This window comes from Mustela erminea, chromosome 1 (assembly GCF_009829155.1).
Source record: "Mustela erminea isolate mMusErm1 chromosome 1, mMusErm1.Pri, whole genome shotgun sequence".
Taxonomy (NCBI): domain Eukaryota; kingdom Metazoa; phylum Chordata; class Mammalia; order Carnivora; family Mustelidae; genus Mustela; species Mustela erminea.
In genome coordinates, this window is record NC_045614.1 from 74566371 (window position 1) to 74580296 (window position 13926).

Consider the following 13926-nt stretch of genomic DNA (forward strand, 5'->3'; position numbering starts at 1 on the left):
TACATGCATATGTATACATATGCATGTATACGTACACATATATGTATACACATATGTATATGCATGTGTATATACATATGTGTGTATATGTACGTACGTATGTGTATATACATTTTATATATGTACATATACAAATAAATATACATATATGTATATATGGATATTCCCTTTCGTATGTGTATATGAAAATGGTGATCCTAGTAGTGGGAAGTAGAGTGTGCACACACTGGAATGTATGGCCGGAGCGGGGATGGGAAGAGCAGCAGCAGCATTGAAGACGGGGCGTTCTGTCCACCTATAAGTTCGAAAACTCTTGCCTCCATATGTTTTTATCTTTAAGGCATATTATCCATAATGGTTTCTTTTTCCAAATCAGTAAACTTACAAGAATGAGCATGAGTGTTATCAAAAATCATGTCTGGAAAAGAACCTAAGGCTGTATTCAGTGGTCGCCATCATTGCCCCATTTCTTCTTACCACTCTGACATAGAATTCTGTAGATACCCACGTGTGGACCGTGCACTGCTCAAACCCAAGAACTGTTATTCACACTTAAGGCATCGTAAATTCATATACTTAGTAATAAAGTTTCCTGGTACATGGCAGGAAAGTACTCATTAAAAATAAAATTAGTATACAGTTGATCCTTGAACAATGAGGGAGTTTAGGAGTACTGACCCCTCTCCCTCAATAGTTGAAAATCCATATATAACTTTTGACTCCCCCAAAACGTAACTACTAATAGCCTACTGCTGACTGGAAGTCATATAGAGAACACAAATAGTAAATTAACATGTATTTTGTATATAATATTGCTATATACTGCATTATTAAAATAAAGTATATATTTTATATATTATATATAAAATATCATATATATAAAGTAAAAAGAGAAAAGAAAATATTAAGAAAATCACAACAAAGGGAAAACACATTTACAGTACTGTCCTATAGCAAATAATAATAATAATAATAATAAATCATGTGGAAGTGACTCCACAGTTCAAACCCATGTTATTCAATGGTCAGTGTATTATGACAATATTTTCAACAGAATAGGATAAAGTATCTGGAGATTGGGACACCTTCTTCTGATTTCCACAAGATGGGATATGGGATGGCAGAAGTTCTGTCAGTTCCCCCATCTGATTTTGTCACTTGGAAATATCCCTTTCTTTCTTTTGAATCTGGTTAAGTATTTATTCTAGAACTTCTGGGTTAAAGATGAGTTTAGAGTCCTTGTGTCAGCTTAGGGTCCCATCTTCACTGGGAGTCTACTGCAGTTCTTTCAATTTCTTTAATATCATAATGCAATTGTGAATTCCTAAGTGAAGACACGGCATGCCAGGTTTTTAAAATGTAAGTGTAAATGAATTAAAGGAACTTATGTTTTTTCCAAGAGTACATTGAGGGTAAGGTGCCTGGAATGGTTTGAATTAAGTGTCTCTTAAAATTTACAGATGACAACACCATGAACCAGAGCAAAGGTAGGCCTACTCTGCCTACTATCAAGATAAAGGCTTAGGAATTATGTGTTGAGAGTCACATTGGACATATAAACAAAAGGACTTAGGGAGGAAGTTTTTGGAATCAAGCTTCTCAGCAAAGAGGGGATCTAACTTACAGCAGAGAAGAATTCCATGCACTCTGGTTGCACGCTTCAGATCAGCTGGGATGAGAACAGCAAAGATTACTCCAGAATAACCTACTTCTATAATATTTACAACGAAATAAGAATTAACATATCCTTGGACTTCTTAAATTTTATCTGCATCCGTATTACGAGGGCAAGGTAGCAGAAGCTTGAGTCCTCTTTCTGTTTTGTGTTCATTTTCAACATCGATCGTGAATATAATCAACTCTCAGTGAAGAGTGATAAATTTTAAGGGTCTGATGATTGAAAGGCTGATACTGGGGAGTGAGTTTTGAGTTCACAGATGTAGACTCATAAACAATGTGAGGCTATTTCTAATAGTACTTGGTGATAATTTTGCTCAGAGATATTGAGTTTGCTAGGAAGATTTATTCATTTTAAATGGTGAAATAAATGGATACATTTCCCAGAACTCTTTAGATATTAACAGTGAGAATGCTTTGGTAGTTTTAAATTATTTCATACTTGACAGCGCCAAAGCCACTTCCTGAACATGATATCAGATCATTGCTGACCCTTGGGTCCATCCATTTGTACGAAAATTATCAAATTTTACAACTTAAATAAACTTGAGAATGTGTTCCATTCACTTTTTCTAATGAATTCCTTCCTAAACAGAAATACGCTAAGTCAGTTAGCTGTAGCTACTTTAAAATGAGTAGTGGTTATTAGGAAAAATCTTTTTGAATTTTTTTTCTGCTACCTTAATTCATTCATCAAATATTTGCTGGGTGCTTACTAACGTCAGCCTCTGTTTTTGTTTGCTTGTATTGTGTTTTACTTAAAATTAATGACTGAGAAGGTGAAATGTTTACACCATCAAGCTGTCTTAAAATTTTCCTTCTTTTTCATGAGGCCACTCTTACACTATTTTTTTCCTTTTTCTTTTTCTTTCTTTTTTTTTTTTTAAAGACATACACTGTTTTTTCCTGATGACTTCACTATACAAACAAACAATTTTAGTCTTGTGGATTTTGTTTCGTTCTGGTTTGTTTTTTGGTCAAGCAATGCCATTAATTGAATTAGAACACCAAATGAAAGGCAAGATGAGATTAAAAATCTAAATGAATAAATATTATACTGAGATAACTACAAACACAATCCTTCCTATCAATATTCCTGTGACTTATGCATACATTTGTGATAATAGATCTGATAAGGAAAACTGAAGATTCATAAATTCTCCATCTAATGCAGCCCTATACTTAGGGGTTCAGAGGGATAGGGGAGGTTTGGACACTTCAAGGAATAGCAGGTGTGAAAAGGACACCAGCCGCCTTAACCTTCCCTCCACCATGCACTTCCAGGGGGACTGGATGGAACCCGCTCCAGGTGCCCTCATCCACCTCAGAGCAAGACCAAGTTAAAACACATCCCATGATAAACTACTACACTAATCACTTAGAACAGCAGGTCTTAATGGGGACCCTGGATTGAATTCAGGGGTGCTTGTTAACTTGGTTGGAAGTAAATCATATTTTAATTTTTACTCTAACCTCAAACTGATATTTAGTATTTCCTTTAATTATGAATGCTGGTAAGAAGCCACAGTAGTTTCAGCAGTATCTATGACCTTGTCACAGATATTTTTATATCACATTGTAGTTGTTGCAGATATCCCCAAGTTTGGCTGACACTTATCACTACTTCGTAATTACGGGAGTGTTAGCCCTCCCTCGAGATCATATCCTTCAATGCCTGAGTGTAAAAGTTATCGATATTACTCTATCTCACATTTCCTTCCCTCCCAGCTTTATTGAAGTATAACTGACAAAATTATAAGTTATTTACAGGGTAAAACATGATGATGTGACATATGTATATATTGTGAAATTAATTAACTAAAGAAATGAACACATTTACTTTTGTGTGTGAGAACATTTAAATTCAACTCTCAGGAAATTCAATCACACAACACTAGCTTATTAACCATAGCCTCCATGTTATACATTAGATCCTCATGCCTTGTTCATCTTATAACTGATCATTTATACCCATTTATCAAATTGTCCCTTTTTCCCCCACCCCTCACCTGCTGGTAACCATTGTTCTCTGTTTCTATGACTTTTTCTAAAGGAGTCTTTATGTCAGTGATACTGTGCAGCACTTGACTTTGTCTTATTCTAGTTAACGTAATGCTCTCTGAGTTTGTATCTCTTTTTTTTATTTTTTATTTTTTCAGTGTTCCAAGATTCATTGTTTATGCACCACACCCAGTGCTCCACGCAATACATGCCCTCCTCAATAAGATAGGACTCTAGTTTCACTTTTTGCATGTGGCTGTCCAGTTCTCTCAACACCATTTATTAGACACTATTCTTTCCCCATTGGATATTCTTGGCTCCTTTGTCATAAATTAATTGACTGGATTTATTTCTGGGTGCTCTCTTCTGTTCCATTGATTCGGTGTGTCTGTTTTTATGCCAATACCATACTGTTTTGATTACTATAGGTTTGTAATGTAGTTTGAAATTAAACGTGTGATGCTTTCATCTTGTTTTTCTTTCTCAAGACCGAATTACCTAGTTGGAGCCTTACCTGTCTCCATAAAATTTTAGGATTATTTTATTTCTGTGAAAAAAAACCATTTTGATAGGGATTGCATTGAACCTGTAGATTGTTTGCATGATGTGGACATTTTAACAATATTAATTCTTCCAACCCATGAGCACAGAATACCTTTCCATTTATTTGTATCTTCTTCAATTTCTTTCCTCAGTGTTTTAGTCCTCATTGAACAGATCTTTCACTCCCTTGCATATTTTAATCTTTTTGTTGCTATTATAAATGGGATTGTCTTCTTAATTTCTACTTCTGATAATCGTTGTTGATATATATATAGAAACGCAAGTGATTTTTATCTATTTATTGTGTATCCTTCAACTTAATTGGAATCATTTATTAGTTCTGACCATTTTTTGGTGGTCTTCAGGGTTTTCTGTATCTAGTATCATGTTATTTGCAAATAGGAGCAATTTTGTTTCTTCCTTTCTGATTTGGATATCTTTTATTTATCTTTCTTGCTTAATTACTCTGACTGGGACTTCCAGTGCTGCTTTGAATAAAAGTGGTAAGAGTGGGCAATTGTTTTGTTCCTGATCTTACAGGAAAAAATTCCAGTGTTTCCCCTCTGGGTATGTCAGCTGTGGGCTTGCCATATATGGCCTTTAATATGTTGAGGTACATTTCCTCTCTAACCAGTTTGTTGAGAGTTTTTCTTATGCAAACGTGTTCAATTTTGTCAAATGCTTTTGCTGCCTCTACTAAAATGATCATATGATTTTTATCCTTCATGTATCACATTTATTGATTTGCATGTATAAAGCCATCCTAGAATATAATTATCTCTAGAATAAATTCCACTCGTTATGGTATAGGATCCTTTTAATGTGCTGTTGAGTTCAGTTTGCTACGATTTTGCTGAGGGCTTTTGGCACTTGTTTGTAATTTTCTCTTTTTGAAGTGTTCTTATCTGAGTTTGGTACCACAGTAATGCTGACCTTGTAAAGTGAGTTCGAGAGTGTTCCCTCACTTTCTCAGAAGAACTTAAGAAAGATTGCTATTAGTTCTTTTTAAAATGGTAGAATTCAGGTCTCATTTCCTTTTATTACCATTTTAATAATGACATCTCAGGATCGTTGGCTTTCTTTATCATATGGGTTTTATCTTTATTATTTATATTATTAAAAAACTGTTCTTTAGAAGGATTCATAGGTTTTATCAGAGTGCTGAAAAAGTTCATGCATACTTAAAATAATTAAATAGACAAATAAATAAACAAGTAAACAAACAAATAAAAGTCTCTGCCTTAGAGTAAGACAGAAACAAAAACCCTATGGTTAGAAGTCTGAAAGGAAAAGACTGCCTGGCTACCTTTACTCCAGCCTGCTTTTGGAAAGCTCCCATGTGGCTCTCTAATGGACCACGCAAGAATCACCTGGACAGGCCTGTTAAAATGCTGATGCTAAGTCAGCAGCCCTGGGGTGACGTCCACGAATGTGCATTTCTAATATTCCAGGTGAAGCTGATCCACTGATCTATCCATCATTCTGAAAAGTGAGGTTGTAAGTCTTAGCAAGTCTTAGTTTCTTCTCTTTTAAAATTTTTACTTATTTTCTTTCACTCACCCAGTTCTAAGGTACAAAGGGTATCTGTAAAAGCTGTTAGTAGTTTATGTCATCAGTGTTTGGAAACGGTGCTCTCTAGCTGGCTAACCAAATTACAAACATTTTTCGTCATTAGAAGAGCAAATTTCTCTAAGAAGCTTTAGAGCAAAAAGCTGTTCCTCTGGCACAAATAATTAGCATGAGGACTGTTAGCGCCTTCTTCTTTGGGCAGGGATGGGTGGTGGTCTGGGGGGTTTTCTGGGTGAGGAATTTCAACAAGAACATAAGGCTGGGGGTGCCTGTGTGGCTCAGTCAGTTGAGAGTCTGCCACTGGCTCAGGTCATGATCCTAGGGCCCCCCTCTCCATGCTTCTCCTTCTCCCCACTTGTGCTCTCTCACACTATCACTATTGCTATCTCTGTCTCTATCTCTCACACAAATAAATACATAAAATCTTAAAAAAAAAAAAAGGATATAAGCTTGGTGTTCTGTAGTGAAAAGGGTTTTTAAATCCAACTGAATAACCACATCTTTCCCCCACCCTTAGGAAGGTCACAGGATCACAATAGAGGCTTTAAAAATGCTCTGTGTATTGTTCCCGGTTTAGCTAAGCATTGACTTGATTAGGCACATGGGTTTTATGTTTCCACACTCCCTATCGTTGGAAACTTTTGTGGAGAGGAAAGATCATTATCAAGGCAATCGACTATTGTCACAGGTTAGTGGTCCCTTGTGGCTTATTCCAAACCTGTCTCTAAGGCTTTGGTTTCCCAAAGCAAATTGGGAAACATCTGGTCTACCCAACCCAGTCTCCTCACATTGCATTCACAATCACACTCACTTTTGGCCTTAGCTAATCAGTAATTTTTTCATACAGCAGTCCTAGAAAAAAAGGGCCCTGGGATTCCTCTCCCAACCTCATCTCTGGATATCTAATTTCTCTGGTTGTTCATTAATGCTTTCAGACCTCACTCAACAGCCCAGTCTCACAGGTAGAAGCAACTTGCCTCAAGCACAAAAAATGAGGTAAATTCAGAACTGAAAACAAGGTGGAGTTAACCCCAGAAATTTAATGATGTTCTGAGCAAGGGTGACTATTTTCAAGAATTAACATGAATCATCCACAACTCCTTTTTTTCATTCAGTTACCAGATCCTTAGTAACTCAGATCTTTGTTACCACCATTCAGCCCAAATGTCATGTCCTGCCACCCTCCATGTGGGCCCAAAGGCCCCTCTCTTATATTCTCCGATCGTGTTAGAACGCCACTAAACTCTTACATCGTCCTCCATGGCCTCCATGAGTAGTTAAAGGCTCTCCTTTAAGGGTCATCTAAGACCCTTAGTAATCTGATCTTTCTTATCATTTCTTCTTTTCTACAACTCTAGTCAACCCAAACTGCTCACAGTTCCCCAGGTGCCCTGTGTTCTTATAATCATTTGTAGCTTTGCCCATTCTGTTCCCTTCACCTGGAATGTCATCCACCCTCTTACCTCCCTTAAAAAAAAAAAAAAAAAAAAAAAGTCTGTATCTCTTAGTTAAGGGATGCTTGGTAAAAAGGCTGTATTCATTTTGGAAGAACTTCCTCATGCCTGTGTGTTATTTGTAATAGCTCTGTGACTCTGAAGCTTCACTGGTTGTTCCAGCTGTAGGATCACACTGTTAAATGGAGTCACTTGAGCACCTGGCTTGGGTTTCATCAACTCTTCTTCCCATATTATAGCACAGTGCCTGACACATAGGAGACACTACATCAATGTCTGTTAAGTGGTTGATTAATTATTTAGCTTATTTATTTTATCTCTCTCTCTCTTTTTTAACTAACTGAAAAAGATAGCTTAGCATAAAATGCAAAATGTTGGCATGGCCCCAGCTTTGTGAAATAAAGTTCCAAGTCATTGTTAACACAATGAAAAGATATAGAAATGCTGTCTGTAAAATAATATCTGAGCAGTGTTTTTCATTCTCTGACATGACTAGATAGAAAAATTTTACTTCACTCTCAAACATTATTTATTTTCCAAAAATGCTGGGTTCTATGTGTAGATAAGCATGCAGACTTTTGGAGAAGTGAATGTGCTCAGATTATTATTACTTGGATGGTTTTGCTTATTATTTTTCTCTACAGTCACAGATAAGAGTCTCATTGATGAGGAGATGGACTTACTTGAGACAAAGAAGTCTACCTACCCATTCTGGATTTACAGTACCCTGTAATGTGCCTTCCTGGGGAGACAGGTCATGGAAATTCCATATGTAAGGCCCTTCACTATTCTGAAAGGTCATTGTTTATTTTCTCTTTAATTTCTTCATTCTCAATGTATCTATCCTTATTAAACCTGAGAGAAGTAAAGAAAATTAAGGAATATCCTTTCCTATTGCATCTTCAGCTCAGCAGAAGAGCTCAGAAGTTTTATTAAAAAGTGTTTTGATCTGAAACTTCATTCTATTGACTAATCTGCAGACATCTGTATTTGACATGGTTACTTGACACATACCAAGCCCATCTCTTCGCGTATGACCTTCCTGACTCCTCCAGTACTGCTATTTCTTTCCTTCTCTGCTCCTATTATTTATTTTCACAAGCCAGTTCTATAGATTGTAATACTTAACTGTCAATCAAATTACTATGTGGCAGTAATAAAAAGCCACCCATACAACAAAAGAAATATGTCACGAAATCAACTATTTTAAGGAGTTTTCTCTGGGAAGAAGGTGATTCTGAAAATGCCCCCCAAATTTTGAACTTCTATAGACCCAGTGTTAGTTTTATTACTCGACATATTTTTTTTAAAAATGGTACCTGCATATATTTCCACCATTCTTCTTCTGAGGGTTGAATTATTGTCTGTTTGGAAGATAGGACTGACTATTAAGTTATTACTTACTCATATACCTAGGAAAGTAATGCTTGCCTTTATTGTCCTTGACCCTCCATGAGAGAGATCACCATCAAATTTTAGCAACCTGTTATATTAAGAACAGAACTAGAGAGGACAGAACAAAAATCCAGGTGGGTGTCATCATTACCATGAAGACATTAGAAAGTAGGGCTCATAGAAGAAGATCAAAGCAAAAAAAAAAAAAAAAAAAAAGTTCTTTGTCTGACCAAGAGTCAAGGGAGAACAGGAATATCATTCAAAGAAGTAGCTCAACAGACTTCTTGGGAAATTGGAAACATGGGGGGAAAAAAAATTGTTAACTTATCTAGAATTACTGACACTGAAGAAAAACAGACTTGACAATTTTTCATTTGCTTAAAGGGTAACGCTAGGCTATAGAGGAATAGTAGATCAGCCTGTATCTGTTTTCATAAAGGAGCCAATGAGAAGAATTTCGTCTTTTGCTGCAGTGTGAGAGATTTAGGCCAACTCTTGAGATCATTTCAGGATACTGAGGTTTGTATGCATTGGACTACGATGGTGAAGCACAGGTTAAGAGTTTACTATCCTTTGTAAAGGACTATGCAGGAGAAAGGTAAAAATACTCTCTGAAATTTTGGGGAGAAGTAATATTCTCTTTAGCCTGAACTGATAAAAATATGTCCATTGATAAGAAGTGGCAAGAAAAGAAACAACAGGTGTCCTTCTTGTTTGACAAATTCTAAGTAGTTGGTGAAAGTGGGTGGTGGGAAGGAAGGGTCCCAAAAGAAACCCAAGGTTTGCACATGGTTGGGTTTTACATGATTCTAGAAATACCAAGAAGTTTGTTTGGAAGGACTGTTGAAATTATATTTGCCTCTGAGAAATTAGTTGAGAGACAGAGAAAAGCAGACAAATTTGGCCCATAAGCCAAAACTCAGTCACCAGAAATGAAGAGAAGATTCCATATAAGGCATGATGATTATCGCTCCGAAGTATTTCTAGGCCTAAACCTAAAAGGACTTAAGTCTTGAAAACTGAGATAATATAATAGGATTAGCAGATAGAGATAGGCCAAAAGTAAAGGTCCAAAATGTACTTTGACTTAAGTTCCTTTGAAGATGTTGGGCCACTGGTAAAATTACCTTCAGATCCACATGCCTAACATGGCACAAAACAGGGAGGAACGTGTGATCCCTATCTCTGCACAAAACAGGCCTTAGTAGCTTCAGGAATCCAGCACACATACTCTGGTATGTTGCGTTTCCAGTGTCTTCACAACACCAGAGGTGTGTGGTGGAGGTAAGGAGATGGAGGTAAGTGCCAAGCGGGTAGTGGTGATAGTCATTCCAGGCTGCTTATCAGGCAGCTGAGGTCTTCAAAGCTGACCTTGAGGAAGGTCAGAATTGGGGAGGAGCACCGGTGAAATACCCTGGAAGATGTCCCAAATAATTGGAAAATTGTTGTCCACTTATCAGTAGGTAGTATGGGGGTGAAGCAAAATTTTCAGTTACTCCATCTGTGCACTGGGATATTGTGGCAGAAGATACTTTGATGCAGGTATACATTACATAAGTTCTAATAATGCCAGCTCCATGATATCTTAAGACAGAGATGATTTTGGGGGGACTTGGGTGGCTCAGTTGAGGTTAAGTGTCTGCCTTTGGCTCAGGTCATGATCTCAGGGTCCTGGGATAGAGCCCTGTGTCAGGCTCCCTGCTCAACAGGGAGTCTGCTTCTCCCTTCCCTCTGCCCCTGCCCGACCCCCATTCATGCTCTCTATTTCTCAAATAAATAAATAAAATCTTTTTTAAAAAGAAAAAGACAGAGATGATCCTGACCAGTTGTAATTGAATCAGAAAAATGGTAGAATCAGTATTCATGGAGAAGGAAAAATATCAAGCTGGAGGAATAGTTTGTTTGTTTGTTTGTTTTTACTATAAATATTACCCACTACATATATATATATATATGTATATGTATATATATATATATATATATATGTCAAGCATTATATTTTAATATACTACATTTAAATGCATTTTCTCCTATAAACCTCACAAGAACCATATAAATAATTATTGTATCTGTTATGATACACTCAGCTATAATTATAGAAGATCTAGCTAAAACTGGATGACATTAAGATGGTTATTTTCTCATAATATATGACTGAGAAGCAGAAGCTGACTGGAGGAAGGGAGGGCCAGCATGGATGCAGTGATTTAAAAATATCAGTAAGGACCCAGGGCCTTCCCACTTCTCCATTCTGCCATCCTTTGTATATTTGCTTCTTTCTCAGCCTTGTCTGTCATAGTTGCAAGATGGCTGTGGTCCTGACATCACTGGATAGGTACAATTACTGGCAAAGGACAGGAGCATTTTAGGCCTTGCATCTCAGAGGTCTCTAAGCAGGCTTTCCTGCTGGATTTCATTGGATTGAATCATGTGCCTAGGTGGTAAGTGCAAACAAAGCTGGGAAAGTGAATAAGGACATTTTCTATCTGTACTGTGAGAGTAAGGCTCTGCCAACAAAAATGGGGGATTGGGAGGGTCAGAGAGGATAAAAATCTTGCCCCAGGTGACAGATCTCCTAAGTGGCTAAGTGGGGTCTTTGCAATCATGTTATATAATGTACTCACTACAGAGAGTCAATCTGGGATCTAAACATTTCTTGCATCTCTTGGGTATATAAGATAACCAGGTATGGCCTGAGGCTCAGTTATCCTCTACTGATGTTTCTACCATTCCTTTCTGCTCCTCCAGCTCAGCAGCAGGCAGACTTATGGAGAAGACAAAGAGAGTTTGCTTCCCGCCCTAATTTCTCCTCCCGACTTTCCATTTGACATTGGAATATCTCATTTTCTTTGAGTAAATGGAAAAGTCCATCATTGCCGTTTGAAAAACACATTCTGTATGATAAGACCCTCTCAAACATCAAGGAAGCTTCTTTGATTTTAATCCTTCTCTAAGTCTCTCAAAGGCTACCAGAAGGACATTTTGCTAAAGAACTAAAGAGTGTCAAAAGCTACCAGAAGAATTTCCTTTGTGCTTGCCACTGCAGATTCCTTAAGTCCCCGTCACTGCACATGGGGCATCCCCTTAGTTTTCAAATGCTCCTTTTGAGCCCTGACGATTTGCCAAGACATATATAAGAGCTGAAAGAAAAGAAGATGGAAAATAGGGTATTGGTGATATGGTCTGTACTTACTGAAGCAAATTCCGAAATCCAGTCTGCGTTTCATGGGTAGTATTGCACTCATGCTTCATCTTTCCCAACATTATCATCATCACAAGGCTCAGCATGACACAGTCCAATAACCAGGCAAATCAGACTTCACATTTGGTCAGTAATACCATAAGCACTCTGGCCATGAAATAAAATATTGACAATCAGTAAAAAGAATCAAATTTTTGTATTTTTTAATTATCGGGCTATATTTGGCTCTGTAACTTTTTTCAAGAAAGGGTGCTCTGACTTAGTAAAGTGAGCATGAGAGGGCTTTCAAGCCCAAAATAAATCAGTTTCACTCACTGGTAACTCTATGACCTTGTATCCATCACCTATCTTCTCTGAGGATCAGGATTCTCAGTCAACAAATGAAAATGTTCATGCATTCACAAGGTTTTTATAAGAATTAAATGAAATAAATAATGACTTGGCTGAAGGAAATTCTGTTGCTCTTATTAGCATTTTCCCACTTGTAGCATGTACAATTACTATTTTATCCACCTGGAATGGTTTGACAATGTACCTTGCAACCCTCAATATTTTATAATGTTACCATTATTTTAATTAATAAATTCAAGACTTTGGACTCCATAACACAGACAAATTTTAAAACTAGTATTAGATTAAATTACAGAAACATTTTAGAATTTATCCATTTAGTTTAATGTAATTAAACTAAAATTTTCCCAATTAGTGATGATATATGAAAGCTATCCCTGTTATAGAATGTGTAGAATGTGACTTTATTTGAATATAATAAAGATATCTACTGGTAAACAATCAATAAAACCTAAAATACTTCATGTTAATGACATACAGGGTCCTTCATGACCTGCTGCCCTGTTTACTGTTCCAGCTTTTACTTTTCCAGCTTTTACTTTTACTCTTTTACTTTTCCAGTTTACTTTTCACAGCTTGTCACTCTGTAGATACTCTCTAATGATAACAACAATCTGTAGGACATTTTTGGATAATAATTACAAAAACAATTATGAAAATATTACTAATTATTACTAATATTTATTACTACTATAAATTAGTAATATAAAAGCCACATTCAATATTTATTAAATGGTTTCTATAGTGCCAGACTTAGCACTAAGTAATTTCTATTACTTATCTCATCAAATTCTCATAATAACCAGACAATATAGGTACTATTATTAATTGCATTTTAAATAGGAAAAAAAAACAAGACTTAGCATGAATAAGTTTACCCAAAGTACTTTATCTAGTAATTGTTAAAGCTCTAATCCAAAGCCATGTCTTTCTGCTTTCTGAGGCTAAAATGAGGAATAGACTTAGGATAAGCTCACCTTTCCTTTATTTATACTAACCCATTTTATGTTTTATAAAATATAGTGATCTGTTAAATTAGGAAAAAATAAAAAACTAATACTGAAAAAAAAAAGAAATAAATAAGAAAATACCAGTTTTTTTTTTCTGGCAAGAACACAGTAAAACTTACTTTACTTTCCCCAGAAAAGTTTCCTATTTTTAAGATTTAACCATAATTTATCCATGTATTTTTTTAGATTTGCTCATTCATTGAATATTTATTGAACCTCTATTCTTGCCAGGTTCAAGGCTAATCTCTGGGTGTACAAATTTGTATATACAAATATACAAGGCTAATCTCAGTGGGTCAAAGGTCATTTGGTATAGTCTGGGAACTGAACAAGTAAACCAGGGTTTGCAAATTAGCAAAGAGATTAGCAGGTTTTTCTTTCTTTCTTTCTTTCTTTTTTAAATGCCATGCACACTTTTTTTTTTTAACATTTTATATGTGAATGCCTTATGAAGGACACTTGATCTCCAATTAGCCAAAAGCCCAACATTTTCTATGTTTTACATCCTGGTTTAGCTCCTATTTCTTTTACTTTTTTAGACCCTAATGAGATTTTTGTGTGTGACCTGGATGCAAACAATTACTATGACAGAGTGGAAAGAGTATTAATGGACACAGCTTCAACTTGTTAAAAGAATATCAGGGTAGTGTTGCTAACTTTAGAGTAAATAAAATCATGTGAATGGTTCCAAATGCAGCTTACTGATGGGATTTACTTTGACTTC